The sequence below is a fragment of the Artemia sp. Qi Xiang Cuo genome, chromosome 2 (genome assembly GCF_049724085.1).
Source record: "Artemia sp. Qi Xiang Cuo chromosome 2, ASM4972408v1, whole genome shotgun sequence".
Classification (NCBI taxonomy): domain Eukaryota; kingdom Metazoa; phylum Arthropoda; class Branchiopoda; order Anostraca; family Artemiidae; genus Artemia; species Artemia sp. Qi Xiang Cuo.
In genome coordinates this window covers 14,732,796-14,741,936 of record NC_142795.1, presented here as the reverse complement: position 1 = coordinate 14,741,936, position 9,141 = coordinate 14,732,796, and positions in this window count along the sequence as shown.

Sequence of the window (9,141 nt, the reverse complement as noted above, 5' to 3'; positions counted from 1 at the left end):
ACTTAAGTTTCAGATTTGAACCAGAGAATTGTATTTTCCATAATTTTCTTACAAATAAATAGAGTTTACAGTCAAAAACCCTTTTTTAGCTCAGATTTTAAGGAAATAGTTTTATTTTTCGATCCAAAAATAAACTTGAGTTTCAGATTTGAACCAGAGATTTGTATTTTCCGTAACTTTCTTACAAAAAACTAGAGTTTAAGGTCAAAAAACCCTTTTTAGCTCGGATTTTATAGAAATAGTTTTATTTTTCAATCAAAAAATAGACTAGAGTTTCAGATTTTAACCGGACAATTGTATTTTTCATAATTTTCTTACAAAAAACTAGAATTTACGGTCAAAAACCATTATTAGCTCAGATTTTACAGAAATAGTTTATTTTTCGATCCAAAAATAGAATTAAGTTTCAGATTTGAGCCAGAGAATTGTATTTTCCATAATTTGCTCAGAAAAAACTAGTGTTTACGGGCAAAAACCCTTATTAGCTCAGATTTTACAGAAATAGTTTATTTTTCGATCCATAACTGGACTTAATTTTCACCTATGAGCCAACGAATTGTATTTTCCATAATTTTCTTACAAAAAAAAAACTCGAGTGTACGGTCAAAAACCCACATTAGCTCAGATTTTACAGAAATATTTTATTTTTAGATACAAAAATATACTTAAGTTTCAGATTTGCACCAGAGAATTGTATTTTCCAAAATTTTCGTACAAAAAACTAGAGTTTATTGCAAAAAAAAACCTATTAGCTCAGATTTTATAGATATTGTTTATTTTTTGATCCATAACTGGACTTAATTTTCACCTCTGAGCCAACGAATTGTATTTTCCATAATTTTCTTTAAAAAAAAACTAGAGTTTACGGTCAAAAACCCCTATTAGCTCAGATTTTACAGAAATAGTTTATTTTTTGATCCAAAAATAGACTAAAGTTTCAGATTTGCACCAGAGAATTGTATTTTCCATAATTTTCGTACAAAAAACTAGAGTTTACTGCAAAAAAAAACCTATTAGCTCAGATTTTATAGAGATTGTTTATTTTTCGATCCATAACTGGACTTAATTTTCACCTCTGAGCCAACGAATTGTATTTTCCATAATTTTCTTACGAAAAAAAAACTAGAGTTTACGGTCAAAAACCCTTTTTTAGATCAGAAAAACGACTAACGTTTCAGATTTGAACCAGAATCCAACTCTTGCATTTCATGACAGAAATTCAAAATGAACTTCGAAAAATCAAGAGAATGTAACTGTGACAAGGTAAAGCACAACAAGTCACTACTGAAACATTCCAACTCTTGTATTTCACGACAGAAATTCAAAATGAAATTTGAAAAATTAAGAGAATGTAACTGTGATATGGTAAAGCACAACAAAACACTACTGAAATATTCCAACTCTTGCATTTCAATTTAAGAAATTCAAAATGAACTATGAAAATCAACAGAATGTAACTGTGACAAGGTAAAGCACAACAAAATACTACTGAAATAATCCAACTCTTGCATTTCACGACAGAAATTCAAAATGAACTTCGAAAAATCATGAGAATGTAACTGTGACAAGGTAAAGCACAACAAGTCACTACTGAATATTCCAACTCTTGCATTTCAATAAAAGAAATCCAAAATGAACTTCGAAAAATCATGAGAATGTAACTGTGACAAGGTAAAGCACAACAAAATACTACTGAAATATTCCAACTCTTGCATTTCACGGCAGAGATTCAAAATGAACTTCAAAAAATCAAGAGAATGTAACTTTGACAAGATAAAGCACAACACGTCACTACTGAAATATTCCAACTCTTGCATTTCAACGAAAGAAATCCAAAATGAACTTCAAAAAATCATGTGAATGTAACTGTGACAAGTTAAACCATTACAATACGCTACTTAAATATTCCAATTCTTGCCCCTTGCGAATGAAATTCAAAATGAACTTTGAAAAATTAAGAGAATATAACTGTAATAAGGTAAAGCACAACAAAACAATACTGAAATATTCCAACTCTTGCATTTTACGAGATAAATTCAAAATGAACTTCAAAAAATCAAAAGAATGTAACTGTGACAAGGTAAAGCACAACAAGTCACTACTGAAATATTCTAACTCTTGCATTTTACGACAGAAATTCAAAATGAACTTCGAAAAATCAAGAGAATATAACTGTGACAAGGTAAAGCACAACAAGTCACTACTGAAATATTCAAACTCTTGCATTTCACGACAGAAATTCAAAATGAACTATGAAAAATCATGAGAATGTAGCTGTGACAAGGTAAACCACGACAAGACACTACTAAAATATTCCAATTCTTGCATTCCACGAAAGAAATTCAAAATGAACTTTGAAAATTAAGAGAATGTAACTGTGACAAGGTAAAGCTTAACAAAACACTAGTGAAATATTCCAACTCTTGCATTTCAATGAAAGAAATTCAAAATGAACTATGAAAATCAACAGAATGTAACTGTGACAAGGTAAAGCACAACAAAACACTACTGAAATATTCCAACTCTTGCATTTCACGACAGAAATTCAAAATGAACTTCGAAAAATCAAGAGAATGTAACTGTGACAAGGTAAAGCACAACAAGGTACTACTGAAATATTCCAACTCTTGCATTTAACGACAGAAATTCAAAATGAATTTTGAAAAATCATGAGAATGTAGCTGTGACAAGGTAAACCACGACAAGACACTACTGAAATATTCCAATTCTTGCACTTCGCGAAAGAAATTCAAAATGAACTTTGAAAAATTAAGAGAATGTAACTGTGACAAAGTAAAGCACAACAAAACACTACTGAAATATTCCAACTCTTGCATTTCAATGAAAGAAATTCAAAATGAACTATTAAAATCAACAGAATTTAACTGTCACAAGGTAAAGAACAACAAGTCACTACTGAAATATTCCAACTCTTGCATTTTACGACAGAAATTCAAAATGAACTTAGAAAAATCAAGAGAATGTAACTGTGACAAGGTAAAGCACAACAAGTCACTACTGAAATATTCCAACTCTTGCATTTCAATGAAGGAAATTCAAAATGAACTTTCAGAGTATTTTTGGTTTTCCCTTCCAAAATTGACCCTCCCCCCTCCCCTGCCCTCAGAAATAGGTGAACGAAGGGCCTCTGAGCCTTGCCCTTGAGGAAGATCCCATTTATTTTCGATTCTGAGCATTTTTGGTTTTCCCTCCAAAATTGACCCTCCCCCCTCCCCTGCCCTCAGAAATTGGGGAACGAAGGGGCTCTGAGCCTTGGCCTTGAGGCAGATCCCATTTATTTTCGATTCTGAGCATTTTTGTTTTTCCCTCCAAAATTGACCCGCCCCCCCCCCTCCCCTGCCCTCAGAAATGGTGGAAGGAAGGGCCTCTGAGCCTTGCCCTTGAGGCAGATCCCGTTTATTTTCGATTCTGAGTATTTTTGATTTTCCCTCCAAAATTGACCCTCCCCCTCCCCCTCCTCTGCCCTCAGAAATGGGGAAACGAAGGCCCTCTGAGCCTTCCCCTTGAGGCAGATCCTATTTATTTTCGATTCTGAGTATTTTTGATTTTCCCTCCAAAATTGACACATCGGAGAGGTAAAGCTAGGTCAACTCACAATGTCATTCTATCGTCGTTAGCCATTTTCATAGACTGATGTTGTTTCAAATTTATAAAAAATTACCTGAGTTAAAAACCCCTTCGGGGCTACCTTAACTGTTAATCAGTTTAATCCTCTTTTTTTTCCCACCTTCATACAATCACTAATTAGAATCATTCACACTCCTATTATTCAAAACATTAATTAATATCGTTCATAGTGTCCAATTTGCGAATTCCTTATCCCTTTTTGCAAAAATGTCAAATACTCACTCTCTTTGAAAAACTAAACCAGACTATACCCACCAAAACAGACTATACCCACCAAACCAGAATATACCTACCAAACCAGCCTTGCTATAGCAGGAAGAAACGTAAAGGCCCCAAATCCATAGGTACATGCTCTGGAAAGGTGCCATGGAATGTAAAGGCCCAGAAACTTATAGTTGACCCAGAAACTTGTCTGCATTGGCCCAGAAACATACCTGGTTGGCCCGGAAACTTGTCTGGTAGGTTTTGTATAATTCCATATGCAATTGACATCAATAGCATTAATTAGTCTGGTAATCAACCATGGAAAGCTGCCAGGGAACGTAAAGTTGGCAAATTCCATATGTACTTACTACTTATATATATATATATATATATATATATATATATATATATATATATATATATATATATATATATATATATATATATATATATATATATATATATATATATATATATATATATATATATATATATATATATATATATATATATATATACAAATATTTTTGCAATTACCAGTTTTTTGTTCTTTAGGCAATTTAATGTCTTTTCATACTGCGATCTATTCAGAGATATTTGATTATTACGGTTTTTTTTTCAAAATAAAATTAAGGTTTTAACGAATTTTCCTAGACTTCTGACCTATTTAGACCGTTTTTTTATGCGAGAATTTCCAAGCATACCAATTTTTCCGAAAAAATATGGAGCTGTTTTCGAGAAACAGAAATATATAGAGTGCCGGGAGCCCAGCGGCTTCGCCACCGGGCCCCGGCACTCGGCACGCCGCAGGCTTCTATTTATAGATTTTCAAAGTATGGAAGGTATTGACTACCACCTTTGTTTCTTTTAATTGTTCAGGTGGTGGGACAAAAACTTCTTCTTTTGCCTTGGCTTGTCTTTTGTCATTATGAAAGACATATCGCCGAACCTTTGTTTCATTTAATTGTTGAGATAATGGGACAAACACTTCTTTTTCTTCCAGCAATTTATCTAGTCCATATTTTGATTTTCAAAGGTATGGTAGGCATTGACGACCTTATCCATGTCAAAATCCAAAACCCAATCATCAGCGCTATACCAGTTTTTTGTTACAACCACGCTGTGAAAATTAACGAATTTTTCATTAAAGTCCTGACCTATTTAGATCGTTTTTGTTGCCAGTCATCGCTGTACCTTGTTTTCTAACCGTAGATTACAATATCCATTTTGTTCATCTTTACCTCAGAAAGTTTTTCCACACCAATTGCTTTAGCAGTTTAGATTTGTGCATCATCTCTTTTAATTTCTTAAAGCGTTAAAGATAACAAATACATCTTTTTCTGCCTCCAAACAAACATAACTGTTTACAATATCTCGCTTTCGTTCGTTCCATACCTTTTTCTTTAGCTGTTGCGATTTTCACTTTCACTAGTTTTCTAATCACATTTATCTGTGATTCATTTTCATAAATCAATCCCTTAAAAATCTTAAATGATCTTAAACTAGAAATAGCGCCTTTGTAAAACTAGTTTTTTTTTTTATTGGACCTTTAACTTTTGCATTGGCTTTTCTTTTGTCATTATGAAAAAACTAACGCCGAACCTTTGTTTTTTTAACAGAGGATGATGCAGTATCGGATTCTTGGCTAAAACCCCTTATAAATTCTAATGTTTTTATTTATAGCTATTTCATTGCTTGGAGCTTTTACAACATGTTGAATGTCGACTTTTGACCCGGCTTGTCTTTTGTCATTATGAAATAAATATTGCCAAACCTTTGTTTTTTTTAACATAACCTTATCTATGTCAAAATCCCAAACTTAATCATCATAACTATTATTTTCAATTCTGACACATTTCGATTCTCGCTGTCGCTTATCTTCTAGCCCCATTTTTCTTTCTTCTTCATTTTGGATTTTCATTACTTCAGACAATTCGCCAATACCCTTTGCTTTAGCTGTCCTTATTGGTGTAGAATTACATGATGGTCCAGGTTGTAGATTTGTTAGTTGTTCAGATAGTGGGACAAAAATTTATTTTTCTTCAACGAATTATCATTTATAATACTTGTAAATTTTCGTTTTTTGGGTTTACCTCTAAATAAGTTTTCCATACTGATATGTCTTTTCATACTGCGTCCTTTCAAGGATATTTGATTATTGAAGCAAGTCCGATTTCTAACACCAATTGTCTACTAAGCTTCAAACTTTGGTTTTCTATTTCAAGGTTTCTGAATTGTTGCAATTACTTGTTAAAATATATACAAATATTTTTGCGATCACCAGTTTTTTGCTCTTTAAGCAATTTAATGTAAACTTCTCCATTCATGAAATTCTTTAATTTTTCCACATAAGTGTGCGAAGTGTGACAACGTCATTGCAAAGCTGATGTATACAAAAATGACGTCACTCACATGAATTTCTTTTTTTTCAAAATTAAGGCTCTTAACGGATTTTTTCAAACTTGTGACCTATCTTGATAGTTTTTTTAGGCAAGAATATCCCAGGATAAACAATTTTCCCAAAAAATTGTGGAGCCGTTTTCAAGAAAAAAAAATAAATAAAAAAAATATCAAGAAAATATATATATATATATATATATATATATATATATATATATATATATATATATATATATATATATATATATATATATATATATATATATATATATATATATATATATATATATATATATATATATATATATATATATATATATATATATATATAGGCTATATATTAATTTAAAAAACTTTTTCCACAAAATTAATTTTTCAACGAAAAGTAAAGAATTCCATTGAACCAAAAATGAGCAAAAATAAAATAATCTACCAAGCGTAAAACTACCATAAATCACCATCAATAAATAAATGAAACCCCAAAACGAATAGAAATTTCAAATAACAGAGTCAAACTCAAAACGAGCAGAAATTAACATTAATAGTGCTGACAACCCCCATGCCTTCTCAAGACCAGTTCATAATTTACACTTTACTGAAAAGAAAATACAAATGGACCTGCATTGTCAGTTTGATATGAATGAATGAATGAACTTATTTCCCACTAAAAAAGACATAATGCCACTAGCGGAGTAATAAAAGGAAAGATAGCAACAACAAAAAAGACATCAAATAAAAAATGCACAAGTACATTCAAGCAGAACAGCAAACGGACACTGGTGTCGCAAAGCATCACATAGTTCATTTTCTGTTAAACTCAAATAAAACTTCTCTAGCCTTTTCTGAACAACCATGTACGGGTCCGGTACTTTATATTGGTTGATAATAGCTGCGTTACGAATCCAAGGAGGCAAGCGCAAATAAAAAATTTACAAAAACGGTAGTAACAAGAATGCGCTGTACGTTTATTTTTATCAAATAAGAGAATCCAAAAAGGAAAGAGCGCAAACAACATTTGTTTCTAAAGTATAATGGGCAATTGCATGACTCTTAGGGGTTGACATACCCAATATCCCCAGAGATATAGTTACTGGATCGTTCAACTATGCTTAGCAAAATGGCGGCCTCAAAGTTTAATTGGAAGTTTTAGGAAAATTATGTGCTAAGGATTAGGGCTGCTTGCCCTCCAGTTACTTTCGACTCTTAAAGAGGGCACTAGAACTTTTAATTTCCAATCGAATCAGCTACTTTAAAAGTTTCAATGCTATTACTAACTATAATAGAGACGCGCTGCCTATGATATTGCTTATATGCCCTTTTGAAAACCTGCATGCATTTTGTCTTTTTGTTCAATTGAAAGTCCCCCTAAACGCTCTCTAAAAATTTCACCTTAATGCCCTTAGTGTCATTAGTCACAGTAACTGTAGAAATAATATTAAAAGTATCCAGATAGGGTCTTCTGGCTAGTTCAAAATCCACCACAACCTACCCTGAAAGGTCTAACTTAATAATGTAAGCCGTTATTGAGAATTTGTTTTGTCACCCTTTTGACAACCTACTTGCTCATAGTCTGTTTCGATTTAGTTCAACGTCCGTCTAAATATTTCTTGAAAGCTTCACCTCAATACCCTTAGTTGCGTAGTGGCAATAGCTGCATTAGTAGCAGCATGCACATAGCATCCTTGTTTTTTTCAACATCCTCTTCAACACACGATGAAAGTGTCAACTTAATTCCATCAACCATTCCTGAAGCATTGCTAATACGTCCTCGTGAAAACCTATGTGATTAGTTTGTTTTAATTTAGTTCAATACAGTTTCAATATTTCCCACAATTTTCGCCTTATCACCCTTAGCCTTAGTAGCAGTAGTAGTAGCAGTAGCAATAGTAGTTGCACTAGAATTAACAGTACTTAGCTTTAGTAGTACTAGCCTTAGCTTTAGTAGGAGTAGTAGCAGTAGCAGTAGTAATAATAGTAGCAGTAGTAGTAGCAGCAGCAGTAGTAGTAGCAGCAGCAGTAGTAGTAGTAGTATGAGTGGAAGCAGTAGCACTAGGATGCAAATATTGTCTTTTGGATAGTGTAACACCCCCCCCCCCACAACAAGCCCAACGGGGAATATTACAGGAGGAAATGACTAGCGCTATATTTTCAATATTCAGAAAAGCAGAGCACACAATTTAGTCATTGCGTCAAAGGTCGAGTTAAATTTTTAAGATTGTTCTTAAAGATTCAAAATGCATGAATTACAAAAGGAAAAAAAATCAATGATTCGACAGCGCACAAATTAAGACGGTGGGAGATTACACACACGATGTTATACCACACCGTTAGCGGTACCAATTCACGGAAACTTAGGAGGAGGAGCATGAATTCTATTTTTTTTTTTTTTTTAAATACAAAATAAAAGTTATATTTGTATATATAAGGGGGGGGGGGGGTATATTTTACCTTTTTCAATCAAAATAGGAAAATAATATTTTTCAAATCTAAGAGGGTGGTGAGTAGAAAAATCTAAGGGTACAGTTGCCCCTTCCATTCGGCACCCCTTCGCACCGGCCAATGAAAAATTCACTTGTTTTTAAAAAATCTGACTACCATGAAACTGATATCCATGGGCATTCACAAAAAAAAATTTTAAGAGCAAAAGCTTGAACAAAATGTTTGAAGGTGGATGAGGATAGCTGTAATGCTGCTTAAGGCTACTTCTATAGAACATTCAATTTTTTCTTAATGTTAAGGATAGGCGTGTCCTTTGTATATCTTTGATCTTATAACAGGGGGAAAGCTTTTGATCCCCTCCTGCCTGTTATTGCCCATGCTATAGTGTCGAGGAGTTTCTTCTCGTTATCAAATTAGACTTATATTTTCAAACAACTGGGTATCTTAATA